The following is a 16,680-nucleotide window of genomic DNA, read 5'->3' as shown; positions in this document are numbered from 1 at the left end:
CCCACCTCCGAAGTGGCCCGATCGAGCCCCAGGCTCCAGGCCCCGATAAGCGGCCGCCAAGGAGTGAGCCAGTGTGTACCTGGACCCCCATCCCCGGACACAAAGAACCACCAACGCACCGACACCTGAGGGAGTCTGCCACTGGCAGGGGAAGTGGTGGTAGGGGGAGATAGGCCTCCAAACCTTGGAGGGCCTGAGATGTCCCCAGAGAGGTGGCGTCTGACACCCAACCTGACATATAGACACAGACATACAGGCACACACAGATACAAACATCCATTCCCACCCTCATGCTCTCATATGCACTTACTCCACACTCAACCAACGTGGAGACAGACATAAAGAGACGCTGTACACACGATCACACTCCCCAAGCGTACTCTACAAACCGGGTCTAGGTACCCTTGCCCCTGGAGGGGGGAACTGCACCCAGGGTGGATACATACTTTCATTTCGACTCTACAGTCTGAATGTTGCAGCAGAAATTAAGACTTATCAGACCAGGCTATGTTTCCATTCTTCTATTGAGTGGATTGTAATCTCAGTTTCCTGTGGTGACAGAAGGTGCTAACAGGGTGATCTGTCTTTCTTCTGACCTCTGGGATTAACAAGGTAATTTCACCCAGAGAACTGAAACTCACTTGATACGTTCTTCTTTTTGGACCATTTTCTGTAAACCCCAGAGACGGCTGTGTGGGAAAATCCCAGCAGATTAGCAGTTTCTGAATTACTCAGACCAGCACCAGGGACACCAACAATCATGTCACGTTCAATGTCAGTTAAATCACCTTTTTTCTCCATTCTGATTCTCAGTTTGAACGTCAGCACGCCACATCTACATTTCTAAATGCATTGAGTTGCTGCCATGTGACTGGCTGATACTACATATAGAGATTTGCTTTAAGGAGAAGTTGAACACATATATTTAAGTAAGTGGCCAATAAATGTAGTAAAACCTCTAATATTGTCTTTGTCTTCCAAAGAAATGCTGCTGGATGGAGATTTTGAGTATTTAGGCCAAGTATGAAAACGCCCTGTGACAGAATTAAATGACTCAGCAATTCCAGTGAACCCCCCTGACTTCAACATGAGCTAATAGCTCTCATTTTACATTGCACAGCTGAACAACCATGTCAAACTCTGACCAGCTGGCCAATTTTCACAAAAGCACAAGTAGAGCAGAGAAAACTAAGACCTGATATTTACATAGTTGTCTCGAATACATGGACATTCCAACAAAACACTCTTTGGAAGCTTTTATATGTGCCAACACGCAAACCACAAACCACTATTGCTGGCTGCAGTATCAAATGCCACTTAAAAATGGGGTCAAACCCAAAATAAATCTATACTAAATAGCGTAGGTATAACTAAAGGCTCGTGTGGGTGTGGGTGTGCAGTAATAACATTGTCCATAGCAACATGAAATCCACTTAATCTCAATCCAGTAGTTAACTTGCTGTCCTCGGGGCTGCTACATTAAAACATCTTCACTGCGCTCACTCAGCCGTGAATACTGGCTTTGCAGCAGTGTGAGAAGCGTCATCATGCACAATAGGATTTATTTACAAACCAATTTTTCACAGTTAAGGAAAGAACTGAGTAGATGCCATGGATGCAGGCTAAGATGCAGTGTATTTATCTTCATTTAAAAAAGAGCATCAAAGAAAACCATGAAGGAAACTGCTCGGCAAAGACAGCGAGACGGTGAGAAAGTTGTGTATGTCCTGCTCAACAATCAGTTTTCAGATACTTTGATCACTGTTTCTGTCATGGTACCCAAATTGTTTACACACTTGCCATGAACTGAGTGAGACAATGTGAAGCTGGGGACTTAGCTTCACTTTCCTACCCATGGACAAGTGCACAGACTGGGAACCAAAACGCCAAACCTGTGATTGAACAACCAACATTGCTCCCAGAGCCACAGCTGCCAACCTTTTGTTGTGAAATTCTGGTAAATTAGAGTCTTAAAAGTAGAAATGTGAAAAATCGTAAACTTGATAGACTGACAGATGGCTACAGTGAGTCTTTACATGCAATGGAAATGATCATGAGTCTCACCCAAGGAGATATTTGCAGATTAAAGCAGACTAGTTATGCTCATTTCAAACTCCAAATGTTTCATCTTTTTATTTTGGACACTACTTGAGCAGCTCAATAGTTTCCTCCCTTTTAAACCTGCTTTCTTCTGATTGGCTGCCCTTTGCAAACTGAAGGTTTAAACAACAAGTGGGTGGGGCTGCTCAGAATGACCATGTCTGCTCTCACTTATATCATACAGAGATTAAAAACCTGAAGCCTAGCGCTTGACCTTTTGTACAGTGGCCCTGAAAGGTCAAATGTCCCCGCCACCCCACTATCAGTCACTCTTCCTGTTGAAAGGGAGTTTTTCTGTTCCATATACACACACACACACACACACACACACACACACACACACACACACACATATATACATCTATATATATATATATATATATATATATATATATATATATATATATATATATATATATATATGTAAACAAAATGAAATTGAAAAAGTCTGCAAAAGCACACAAGACACTATCAATGACAGTGGTATTGGAAGGTGTTATGTCAATCAGAATAAGACCTTCTTGGTCACACAGTTTACTTTGGGTCCCGCCCACTTTTGGTCAGCAGCAGTTTTTTTGCCCACAGTGCTTGAAATTGTCAAATATCTTTCTATGGTCTCTGGTCACTCTAGTCTCTGCAAATCACTTCCAGTGTGTGTATCTACACAGCTTTAGTGATTAGTGTGCAGTTTGACCATGATGATCCATTGTAATGGACCACCGTAACAGGAAAATATGAAAGAAAAAAGAGTGGAAAAACAACAGGTCATATATGGTTTTCATCACTGAGCATCATGTTGTTATTCAATCATAGCTTCACATGAGTTCCTTCCACCTCTGTTCATGTTTGGGTTATTGCCAGAAATGATTCAGAATCTACTGCATCTGAAGTGTGTTTTACTTAGAAAGTGGAGAGCAAGGAGAAAGCCAGTGTCTGTGGATTTATGTGGATAACAGATTTCACAATTCACAATTACTGAGCTGTGATCCATTTACTAATAATGACATGCACTCTCTCTGAAAACAAACTGACCAATATTTCCATGGAAACTAGTGGATAAAGACAGCTGCATTTTTCACTTCTTCTGTATTGCCAAATTTAAAAACTGTCTCCAAAACTCAAAGCTCTAAAACCTTATCCATCAAATAATTTTCTGCCTTATCCATTAAAATGATAATAATAATAATAATCAAAGCATTGTTTAAGATCGGTCCCGCACACGAGCAGTTCTGTTAAATTAATGGAATACAACAAAGTAAATGGTAATACAGCTTTCTTGGAACTCATTTACTTCACTCTTGTGTCTCAATGAATACAAAATATTGAGCAATGAAAAAGCAAAAGAAATAAAGTGTTGAATAATTACTGTAATTTTAAACCAAACTTGTCATAAATCTTGGTTTTAATTATTGTTATGGGGTATAAGGCTGTTATTCAGTTGATCTCTCCATTGTTGCCCTTAGCTTCTTTCTCAATGGTTTGAACATCTTAAGGCTTTGTGTGTTTAGACAGGAAGAGAAGGGTAGTCTGGGAGGAGAACACTTGTGCGGAAATCAATCAGGAAACACGAAAGGGAGCAAAAACACAAAAATAAAAGACTGGTAGCTAAGGCAAAAATCTTTTTAATAGAGTTAAAATCCTGCCCTCTCTGGCTGCATGCACAATATTCCAGTTTTATTCTCTTCACCTTTTGTTGTTGAGATTCATATAATGTTGTCACGCTAATAAAAAAGCTAAAAGTAATGTAGCTAATGTAATAATAACTGGTCTGCTACCAATGCATCTTGTTTAACTAACATTATATGACATTAATTTCAGTCGGAAGATATCCTAGAGCTGCTACCCATGGTCAGAACAATCATACAAAAATCAGTTTATGAGGTGGTTCTAACATTACAAGTCACTAGCTTGATGGCTAGCAAGAATATAAAATATATGACGCCATTAACGAGGGACCAAATGAAATGAAATTGAATAAAATTACAGATTTCTGTAGATTTGTTAGAAATATTTAGGTTATTGTAAAAGTATAGGACAATAAGAGAAATAGAATTAAAGTCAAATGAAAAATAATGTGGCAGGATGAATAATCAAAAAGTCCAATCAGTCCAGTATAGTTACTTACAATGAAAGTAACTGTACTTACAAAGGAAGCGGAGGCTGATACTTAAGCTTTGCAGTGAACTGAGAAGATGAGAAACAGGTGTGCAGAAGACTCACTGCTGTGGTCCTCATTCAGGGTGAGCAAGAGGAGGTAAGAGAGACAGAGACGCAAAAGCTGCAATGGAGATGTCAAGACCAGGACAAGCCTAGCTTTAAAAAAATGACCAACTCAGTATTACGTTTGATGAGAAACTGTAATAATTTCTAAACTAGACACCTTAGACACCAAGCAAATTTCCAAGTTCATAGAATATGCTAACATTAAGTATCGACAAAAAGTGTTTAGGATATAACTACAGCCAACTAAGTACCAACATTAGCATATTGGCTGTCTCCATGTTTTGTTTTGTTTTTTAAGACAAAAGTTACCGTCTGTAGATTAAAGTGTGGAGTAGTGATTTATCAGCTAACGCAAGCTGGATTGATAAACCGCACAGGTGCAGTGCAGACACACACATATGAGCTAAATAACGAACAAGTAAAATACTAGAATTTTACTTTTTAAACAACACTGTAATTATTTATGCTTCAAATAATAATAATTATAAATAATAATAATAAAATACTTTATTGCCATTGTCCAAGAATGTACAATGAAATTATACATTTTATTATATATACATTGAATGCTATAAGTTGAACATTTGAACACTGTAGGGTTTTTAACATGTGACCATAATAATTAGCAGGGCACATAATGCTGTAATTCCATCCAGTTGTAAAGTTGGTGTCTAACCAGTTATGTAATGGAAAAAAGACGTTGGTATTTCTGGGAACCATGTGGGGTCCCTGGCATGAATCATCCTAATCCTCCTAAAGCTATTATGACATGTTTTAGCCTTAACATTATGACTTTGAAGTAAGTTGCTGTGATGGGATGCAGTATGTTTGTATACATAAATGAGCTCACATGTGTGTCAGTTTCAAGCTGGGGTGCCCACAGTCTTTCGTGCTGTTGGCCGTCACTAATTTCATTTAGGATTTTTCTTTACTTTTTTTTTTTTTACAGAAAAATGTTGACAGTTTTACAGCTTCAGTGTTTTTAGCTTTCATGTGAAAAATAAAGTTTTATAAGAGGAGTCCTGTGAAAAACTACACCCCATGATTCAGCTGCTTGTAGACTCACCTGTACAAGTAACAATGTGAAGTAATTATTTCCTGTATGACTTTATCAGTTTTTCCACATCATTATGGATGAATTTTGGCCCATCTTCTTTCCACCGTTGCTTCAGTTCATTGTGGGCATCCATTAGCATTCTTCACAAAATTTTAATTGGGTTAAGTTCTGGACCTTTACAAGGTTTGTTGCAGCAATGTGATTGAACAAGTATGGCAGCTACAAAATAAGACAATATGAAGCCTTCCATTCAGTAAGGTCAGCTTGGCACAGAGGAGCAGCAGAGTCTCAAAAGTTTCCACTCTGAGTCTGGTGTACACTGAACCAACTGTATCAGCCTCAGACATGGTGCTACAAAACAGAGAAACAGGGCTGGAATGATAAGCACGATTATCATTGGAGTGGAGAGCCAGCCTCGAAACAAAGAATCTAACAGGGGGTTTGTGTTAGAACTGAGTTTTAGTGACTAAGACCAAACTCCAGACTGCAGCCCTGCTACGATTCTATCAAAAGAGTCATGCTCGGAGTGAATGCTGAGGCTTTTCACAGAGTCACGGTTTCCACCGCTGGGCCGAGTCGCTACATTTCTGCATGTCTCCACACCTGCTGGTAATTGAGCTGCCAGTACTTAGACCAGCACGCAACACTACTCTTTGCCAAGTCATCAGCTAATAGCAATTAGTGCTGACCGTCATAGTGTTTCACAGAAAGAGTTTTGTTTATAGTAATATTTATTCACCTTGTGTTTTCCTACCCTCAGCCATCCTGTCACTTCCCTCTGGCAATACACTCTTTTATCCGGACACTGGTTTGTACTCGGCAGCTCTTTGCATCACAGCACCTTTTGGATTCACTCACCTGCCTGTCCTCCTGTCACAGTACTCGACTGATCCCCTCTTCCTGTAGCCCACACTGCCTCACTCAGACCACTTATCCCTCTCTTGCCATTGCTCCACCTGCTAAAGTAAGATAAAATCTGTTTATGGTTCATACTCCAGGACTTCACAGACCCAGCCACTAAACCTTGTCTTCTCTCTTTCTAGTGTTCAGAGCGTCCTGATCGTGTTTCCTGTTCCTATTCCCTTGTCACAGTCCCCAAGTGCCTTTTTGTAAATCTAGTATTTCACATAGTTTAGTATCACTTGTGTTTGCTAATGTTGTTAGAGTCTCATGTTATTTGTCATAGTTCACAGTTTACAGTCGAATCACCTTCGTTATTATCTTGGGCTTGTAAATAAAGTTCTGTAAATGACGCTCACAAGTGCCTCCGTGTGTGATCAGCAGAATCTCAAAAGTTTCCACTCTGAGTCTGGTGTACACTGAACCAACTGTATCAGCCTCAGACATGGTGCTACAAAACAGAGAAACAGGGCTGGAATGATAAGCACGATTATCACTGGAGTGGAGACCCAGCCTCGAAATAAAGAATCTAATCAGAGGGTTTGTGTTAGAACTGAGTTGATCAGCCAATGTTTCCAATTTATCATCAGTGACGAGGATTGTCAAGAGAAAACAGGAGAAAACGATCATGACAGCGTGGCTTAGGTGACAGCATGGCTTAGGAACAAGGTGGTGATGTTTGCCCACAATGCTCAGTTTCACATTTGATGAAAACCACAGCATATCAGCACAAACACCTCATACTAACTGTCAAACATGGTGGTGGAGGTGTGATGATTCAGGTTTGTTTTATAGTCACAGGACCTGAGGACCCTGCAGTCAGTGAGTCAACTGTGAACTCCTCTGTATACCACAGTATTCTAGAGCAAATGTGTGGCTGAAACTGAGTCATGAAACAGGGCAGTCTACAACAGAATGGCTGAAAAAGAAACGAATGAAGGTGTTTTAGTGACTAAGACCAAACTCCAGACTTCAGCATTGCTAGGATTCTATCAAAAGCTGTGATGGGACCTTAAGAGAGACCTTATGAAATATGTAGCACTGGAACAGAGAGGTGATGGGTTGCACGTTTTACCACAGAACAAGGCCTCAAACTCAAAAGTCAAACGTGGGCAGTTGTGAGTCACCTAGAAACATGCCTCCATACAAATGTGTTGCAAAGCCTAGGCACAAGATTTCCAAATATATCTAGATTTTATCAGTGTTGGTCATTTATAGAATATGATGACTTTAGTTTATATAGGTGTAATGTTTGTGAAAGGGAAATATTAGCTAATGGTAGCAAAGAAAAATAACATTTTCATGTCCAGATTCTTAATGATTGATGGTTTCAGAAGTAAACTTTCTAAGCTAGTATTATTCAGTAAACTTATGGAAATGATTAATGTAATGGTGACATAATACTATGCACTATGGAAAGGAGAGGAAGAATATGAATTATCAGAGGAACATAGGCTAAAGTTCAATAAATGAGCTGAGGGAACAGCTCAACTAAAGGGAGAGGGAAGACTGGGCACAGAAAGATATAAAAAAGGAAGGAAATGTGATTGAAAGATGATAAAGAAGTGAGGAAAACAGTTCAAAAAAAGATGGGAAATGAGGAATATAGTAGGAGGATAGACAGATAGAAAATGACCCCAAAGCTAAAGAATGAAATTCCATAAAGGCAAGCTCCAATCAAATAGACAGCATGACCGAGAGATGAAAAGACCTAAATGATGTGAGGGAGTGGGGGCGGACAGTGAGGAGGACAAGGGATGACAGAATGGAGGAAGAGGAGAAAATTGGATTGAAAGAGTGAGGGAGATATTAGGGTGGAAAGAAGAAGATATGGAGGAGGAGGTGAATGAGGGGGCGTTGCAAGCAGAAAAGTTTGGCAATATCTCTGATTAGTTTGATACAAGACATATTAAAGTTTTCCAATACAAAAGTGAACTTCAATGTAGAGCATGGGAAAAAAACAAGCCACTGCATGTGACTTGGAATTTAAAATCCTTCTCATCACATACACGGTCTTGAATAATCAGGCCCCATCTTATCTTAATGATGCCATAGTACCGTATCACCCTATTAGAGCACTTTGTTCTCAGACTGCAGGCTTACTTGTGGTTTGTAGCATATTAAAAAGAATGGGAGGTAGAGCCTTTTGGTTTCCAGACCCATCTTCTGTGGAAACAGCTTCCAGCTTTGATTTGGGAGACAGATAAAGTCTCAATTTTTAAGATTAGGCTTAAAGCTTTCCTTTTTGATAAACCATAGAGTTATAGGACCCTGAATTCTTCCCTAGTTACACTGCAGTAGGTCTAGGCTGCAGGTTGTTTCTTCTTCACTTACTTTTTTCACTCACTCATGTGTTTATACACCCCTCTGCATTTAATCAGTACTTATTATTAATCTCTGGTTCTGTTCCACAGTGGGTCTTTGCCATCTTCTTTCCCTCACCCCCAACTGGATGTGTCAGATGGCTGTCCCTCCCTGAGCCTGGTTCCGCTGCAGGTTTCTGGTAGAGGGAGTTTTTCCTTCCCACTGTCACCAAAGCATTTGCTGATAGGGGGTCATATGATTGTTTGGATTTTCTCTGTTACCTGTATTACTGTAGGGTCTTTACCTTACGATGTAAAGTGCCTTGAACTGTTGGATTAATGTATATAAACAAAACTGAATTGAATTGAACTCATTCAAGGCAACACAATCACATTTAGTCCTTTTTCATTAATATCTACTCTGATTGGCTCAGCGTGACTCATTTTTGAGTTATGGTGAGTAATGTGCGTTGGGTTATTACCCAAAAGTCCCGTGATGTCATTTGTATGCAACACGAGGCGATGGTATAGCAGCTGCTCAGTCTGTGGCTTTTGTCAGACTCAGGGACCTTTCTCTGCTTGTCCATCACTACTATGTGCAGCTGGTCAGCCATCACCAGTTTGTCCATCTATATCAGTTGGTCCTTCACTCCCTGATACTTCTCTTGGCTGTCCATGTTTAGTTATTTATCTCTAGCTCTGGGGACCCTTATATTGTCATTAAAAATTGTGTCTTAATGGGCTACAGACAAGTTTGCTTCCCAGATATCATTAGATGATGAATAAATATGTTAACATATAGATCCACATTCATATTCAAAGTTAACATAGACTGTATATCGAACCTTTGTGTCAGTATAGGTTTTGGAGACAGTTACAAAACATTGTTCTCCATTGTTTGAGGTAAAAACCTGTCATATAGAGAGGAAACTGTAATCCCATAGACACGTATCCAGACTGACAGAAACGAGACATTTCTGCAGCGAGCAGATTGCGGTTTGATTTAATTGATTTGGATTTACAAATGATGACTAGAAACCATTTTAAAGCCTATCTTAAATAGATTTTAAATAGAACCTTAAATAAGCACTAAAACATACTGACATATTTCCCACAATGAATACACAAATCCATTTTTTTTCCAACGCCCAAGAATTACACATGAAAGTTTGGCAGGTTTGACAAATCTTTTTTTTTTTTTTTCATATTTTTTCTGCATCGAAGCATCTGAACGGAACGGAAATCAAATTTGCGAGTGACACAGAAACTAAAGAAAAGCACAGAGAGAGAGAGAGAGTGAAGTGTAAAAATTTTGGCCCAGCTCTGCAACTGTAGCAATAAATCATCTCGGTGCTAAGTTCACTAACTGGAGCTCAGCTGTAGCAGTGAAACAGTATTTTAAAGGGACAGAGCAGGATGCAAAATTGAGCAAACTTTCAAAACTTTTAAGGTGACATAACTTTAACATCTGATAAATCTCCAAAAGCTGCACGGGTAACGTTGCAGTTATTAACTTTGCACAAGAACACACAGCTGGCTGCTGCAGCAAAGAACATAACCTAATGTATTATGTATCATGGTGGTGTCTAGCTGTGTGCCTGAGGTAAAAAAAATATTACTTTACCATTTCCATGTGATTGTATATTCAGTGAACTACGAGGACACTTCTTGGCAAATGCAGTGGTCTGATTGGTTCGATCTGTTTATTCACACACGAAATGGAAATTATTCATTGTCAGTATATATATATATATATACATATATATATATATATACATACACTGGGTGAATGTGCAGTAGTAGCAGCAAGCAGGTGAATTCTGTACATTAATATGAATAGACATCTGACTATTTTACAGGATAGACAATATAAACATATTTAAAATTAAAGGAATTGAAATGTACATTGTGCCTTGGTTTAGAGTGTCTGGAGTGTCTGGAGTGTCATCTCTAATTACTCAGAACTTTAGGTTATATGGAGCTCCTAGAATTATTACTGTCAACTAACCAACATAAAGAGATACATCCACATAGAGAGACTGCAGAAACTGCAGTCCAGATTACATTCTCACTCTCACACACACACACACATAATGTTAAGTCCCCCTGTCTGCCCCACCATCTGTTTAATTTTCTTCCATGCTGAGTGTCCACAGATGGGACCCGAGGAATCATGCAGAGCTGGGAAATAACATAACTCGATGCAAGAAAGAAAATCGCTGGTAAAGCTATCGACAGATACAGACACAGACACAGACCAAAGGATAAAAATAAAGTAGCAGAAAGAAAGGAAGTGTTATATTCATGCAGGTGACCAGAGGAAATGGATTGTGGATGATTTTGAGAAGTGGAGTCGAGTGGAAAAACACTTATCACCAGCCTGAAGTGGAATATAATACTTACACTGAATGTCTCCACAAAGATCACAGCTACACTAAGTACGATCTTGGAGGAGAGTGCAGCGGTTTGTGGGGGTGTGTTTCACCTTTTCAAATTAGTGTGAGCTTTGATTTACGCTGGTGTTGGCTGTAATTTATTTGGCGTCACTGAGCAAAATAACCTTTCAGTGTACTGTCTGCAGTCTGCGAGAGAAATAAGCCGCTCCTTTTCATTTTGACTTTGTTTTCTAGGCTTTAGAAAATGTATCCCACAATGAGAGATTTTAAACCAACTGCAGCTATAGGCATCTTTTTTTTTTGACCATGGAGGTCCGGTGGGAGAGAAAGAACTACGTGATCTCTGAAACTGATACTCACCATCTCTCCCCTGCAAAATCGAGATTTTTAGATATTTCGAAAAGACTCTTAGAAACAAATCATGTTCAGCCAACATATATTCACCTATTTGAAAATCTGGATTCATTAATACTCTTGTCTGGTTATAGATGGCATCACATCTGTTAAAAAAGACCTCAAGACACCCCAACCTCCAGGCTAACTATAACTATTTTCTCCAAGGTCACTGTTTGTCATAAGCTGAACAGCTAAACAGGCTTCATAGAAAGGCACATCTGCAGCCAAGTCATGGAGCACTCCTCTGTTAATAGTAATTATGTAAACCAGATAATGTAGCTGGAAGGCGATGAATGGATGGAAATCTGAGAAGATTAACTTTAACATTAAAGAGAAAGTGAAAATGAAAGACCGACTTTGCCAAACATACTTGTTTTGTTAAGATTATGTACCAAAATACCTGCTCTGAAGATTGGAAGATGGTTGGTTATCTGGCCCCTCGTGCTGAAGGTCCCAAAAGACTGAGATTGTGTTTACTGCATGTGATACTGTGACATGGATCTAATCATTTTGTTTATTAAATAAACTTTATGTATACTGTATAATGATAAAACCAGTGACTGTATAAAAGACCCCAAGTCTGTTTTTTATCGACTATGACAGTTGTGCTAATCATGCAAACATTTTTTTCTTGGCTGGAAGCCCCCCAATTTATTTTTTCTGGGTTTGATTCTTTCTCTCAGAATTTTGTCCCAGGTTATCGTTGGACTGTTACAATGGCCAACTTTAAGCTTTCTCACAGGTCAACTGAGGACTCTCACCATGAAACCACAGTCCCAGTCTTATACTAGAGCATCTCAAATGATTTCAGTATAATGAGAATGCAATTTTTCTGGGTAATTCGTTTTGTTTTAATGGCTCATGAAAATCAGAAAAAAATTGAAACATTATTAGACTATTTCCTTTTGAGTTTGAGTACTAGTGCTAGTAGTACTATTCAAAGAGTGTAAATGCAGTCTTTTTGGTCCAGTGCAGTATATGTAACCATGGACAGTGGGAAGTTGTCCAAATTCAATTCAGTTCAGATCACAGTTCAAATTTAGGTTTATTTATATAGCGCATTGACTGTTATTGTGATTAGGAAATGATAATAACAGTACTGCAAGGTACAGACCCTAAAGTATTTTGCAGAAAAGAATCACACGATCCCCTTTCAGCAAGCAGTTGGCAACAGTGGGAAGGAAAAACTCCTTTTTAAGAGGAAGAAAACTCCTGCAGAGCCAGGCTCAGAGGGGAAGCTATGTGGTATGAAGGGTTGGTGGCGTGATGGAAAAGTGAAAAGAAGAGCATGAAGAAGATGATCATCAACATGGAAGGAAGAAGCATGGTAAATTAAAAAAAAAGATGCTAAAGCAGTAGGGATGACTTGGGAGGATTGTCATGAAAAGTTAATTCAAGAACTTGGGAGAGTTTTGCAAGGAGTGGACTGAAGCTGCTGCCAGTGCATCAAGAAGTCTTCCAAAAAACAGCTACAACTGTCACTTATATGAAGCCATTCTGAATCAGAAACAAGTAGAGTTACATCAGATGCGTCTTACCTGGGCTACAGAGAAAAAAAAAGAAGTGGAGCATCAGTCAGTGGTTTAAAATACTCTTTTCAGATTAAAGTAAATTCTTCATTTCATTTGTAAATCAAAGTCCTGGATTCTGTAGGAAGAGGCTCAATCCAAGGTTTCTGAAGTCCAGTGTGACGTTTTGGTATCTGTGATGATTTAAGGTTTCATCTGTTGCTGTTGGTGGTGGTTGGTCTGCTCTGCTTTGTCAAGTCCAAAGTCAACACTGCCATCTGCATGGAGACTTCAGAGCACTTCATGCTTCCATCTGTTGACACACTCTGAGTGCCAAAACTAATACCAAATCGTTCGCTGACCATCTTCTCACACTGCTTGATTGGCCAGTCATCTCCTCCGACCTGAGAGCCACGGAGAATCTTCTGGATTGATGAAAAACACCTGAACCAAAAATAAAAAGAGCTGAAGGCTGCTATCAAAGCAGACGGTGCTTCAACAATATCTCAGCAACCCAAAACAAGTATCAGTTGTATAAAAAAGATTATTGTCAGCAGCTGGAAGTACTGTACCTAACTCTCATCTTCTTCCTCTTCTGCTCCCCCTTTCTTACATCTTTCTCCATCTTGGAAAGTTGCATTTGAAATTGCCTGGCACTTAAAAAAGCTTTACTCTATTTATGCCACCCTCCTTTGTAGATCCTCAAGTACTGTGACCAACTCTATTTGACTGCATCATAGGGATTAGAAAAAAACGATGCGAGCGAGCCACAGGATGTCATTATTTTCATTATTGTCTTATTACTCAACTCCAAGCCATCATTGGAAGCAACGCCAGGCTGCAGGACACAAAAAATGAACTCACTCGACAGTAATCTTCATTAGCTGCAGATCAGATTTAAATGCTCATTAACTGAATGCTGTTTAACCCCTGGGCTTGTCATTTTGATTGCAGCGGAGTTGTTGCACAAACAGAAGACAGCCTCTGTAGTTCATTTAGTCACAAACTGAATTCCTCAGTTGTGTTCCTGTCGATATTAATGTCAACATGGCTCTTCGTGAGCCAACAAAATGTGGATAACTCTAACAATAAATTAAGACTGAAAAAAGAAAGAAGAAAAAGAGCTTTTATAAGTCCCTTGACTTCATAATGGAGGAAATTTCTACTATCAGGTTGCAGCAGAAAAATATCATTGAAATTGTGGAGGAGGTAAAGCTCCTCCGCATCCAAAATGCCGAAAAAGATAAAAAGATTGCATACCTGGAAAGTAAGGTCGCTGACCTGGAACAATACTCCAGGATAAACGACGTCATCATCACTGGGCTCCATATTAATCCCCGGTCATACGCTCAGGCGGTGACCGCTGACAGCAACGAGGAACCTGGAGAGCTTGACATTAGCTCCACGGAACAACAGGTGGCTGCTTTCCTGCGGTCCAAAGGGATTGCCCTGGACTGTAACTCTGTCGAAGCATGCCACCCTCTTCCCAGGAGGAACGGCAACATACCGGCTATTATATTAAGGTTTGTAAATCGAAAGCACAAGATTACGCTGCTGAAACAAGGAAGAAAATTAAAATGATCTAATGTCTTTATCAATGAACATCTAACCAAACACAACGCTGAAATAGCCAAAAAAGCGCGACACCTTAAGAAGCTGGGAAAAATCCAAGGCACTTGGACGACGAACTGCAAAATATTCATTAAACTAAACGGATCACCAGAGGAAGCCAAAGTTCTGACCATTAAAAATATGGCGGATCTCGAAAAATATCAGTGAGCAACACGATCTGGACGGCAAACAAGGTAACAGACAACCACACACTCACTTATGACACACACTGGAAGGAAGAACTCAGATACATCTGGAAGAATCAGCTGCATCAGTCAGACAGTTGCAGAATATGATCAATTGGAACTGAAAACATTTAACTATATGGATCACAATACACACGACTTGGAATATGAAATAGATCCAGACAACAACTTTTTCTCATCTAACAATAACAATTGCTGCTACTATACAAATAAAGACTACAATCAGAGGATTAAAACTGAGAATAAATTATCAATTATCCACTTTAACTGTAGAAGTCTCTATGCTAATTTTAGTCATATCAAAGAATATCTTAACCAGTTTTCACATCCATTTAGTGTCATTGCCTTATCAGAAACTTGGATCAATATGGAAAAAGGAACAGACTTTGAACTGGAGGGTTATGAATTCACATTTATAACTAGGCGAAACAAAGGAGGAGGAGGAGTGGCCTTGTATGTGGACAAATCCTTGAAATTTAATGTGGTGGAAAAGATGACGATGGTGATTGATAATGTACTAGAATGTATTACAGTTGAAATTTGTAAAGAAAAAAGTAAAAATGTAATCATTAGCTGTATATACAGAGCTCCAGGTAGTAGTATTGAGACATTTAAAGACTGGATAGAAGAAACATTTATTGAAATAGCTCGCAAAAAAGTTTTCATTTGTGGAGACTTCAATATTGATTTGCTAAACCCAAATAAACATAAAACCACTGAGGAATTTATAAACACAATGCACTGTATGAATCTATTCCCTAAAATTACTAGACCTACCAGGATTACATCACATTGTGCAACTCTCATAGACAACATTTTTGCAAATGACATTGAAAATAAGACTGTAAGTGGACTCCTGATTAACGACATAAGTGACCATCTTCCAATTTTTACAATCTATGATAGGAATTACAAGATCAATAAAATGGACAGTAAAAAAGAGTACAGACGAGTAAGAACAGAAGAAAGAATGAATGCATTTAAAAAAGATTTATTGAAGGAAAACTGGGGTGAAGTATATCAGGAACAGGACGTTAATAGTGCTTATAATAAATTCCTTAGAATATTTACATTACTGTACAATACCAACTGTCCAATAAAGCAATATAGTAGGAAACAGAAATATATGGACTGTCCATGGATAACAAAAGGTCTGCAAAATGCATGTATAAAGAAAAATGCTCTATACAGAGAGTTCTTAAGAACGAGAACTAAAGATGCTGAAATCAGATACAAAAGATATAAAAATAGGTTAACTAATATACTTAGATTTAGTAAAAAGGAATACTATAAGAAGCAATTAGATATAAATAGAAATAATAATAAAAGATTATGGGAAATCCTGAACAGTGTTATAAAATGTGGGACTGGACAAAAGAACTATCCCAAGTATTTCATTTGTAATGACCATGAAGAATACAATATGGATGTTGTGGCAAATAGTCTCAATGAATTCTTTGTAACTGCTGGACCAAATTTAGCAAGAACAATCACTCATCCTGGGAAAGCACAGGAAAAACCCGATACACTGATTGACAGAAATCCATATTCTATGTTTCTCACAGCCGTTGATGAAAATGAAGTTCTTGAAATTGTCAAAAAATGTAAAAATCACAAATCTTTGGATTGTAATGATATTGATATGATAGTGGTTAAAAGAGTCATTGAGGCTATTATAAAACCATTTACATACATCTGTAATTTATCATTTCAAACTGGTCGATTTCCAGACAGAATGAAAATAGCAAAAGTTATACCTCTATACAAATCTGGAAACAAACACCATTTCACAAACTACAGGCCTGTCTCTTTATTACCTCAATTCTCAAAAGTTCTTGAAAAACTGTTTAAAAACAGACTGGAAAAATTTATAGATAAACATAAACTACTCACTGAGAGTCAGTACGGATTCAGATCAAGCAGATCAACATCATCGGCACTATTAGATTCAATAGAATACATCACAAATTCCATAGACAA

At 38.7% G+C, this 16,680-nt stretch overlaps 1 long non-coding RNA gene across 1 annotated transcript; it reads left to right on the top strand.

The window, feature by feature from the left end:
• Positions 1-14,225: 14,225 nt before the first annotated feature.
• LOC146707266 (uncharacterized) lies at positions 14,226-16,262 on the top strand. Its single transcript, XR_014920808.1, has 2 exons — positions 14,226-14,406; positions 14,514-16,262. It is a non-coding gene; the product is annotated as an uncharacterized LOC146707266 (long non-coding RNA).
• The last annotated feature ends 418 nt before the right edge of the window (positions 16,263-16,680 follow it).

Source organism: Copadichromis virginalis, linkage group LG6, assembly GCF_057382275.1.
Source record: "Copadichromis virginalis isolate Kocher_CV1m ecotype Utaka linkage group LG6, C_Virginalis_male_GT1.1, whole genome shotgun sequence".
In the NCBI taxonomy this organism is placed as follows: Eukaryota; Metazoa; Chordata; class Actinopteri; order Cichliformes; family Cichlidae; genus Copadichromis; species Copadichromis virginalis.
Note: the sequence above shows the minus strand (reverse complement) of the source record. Positions and strands in the feature narration are given on the sequence as shown.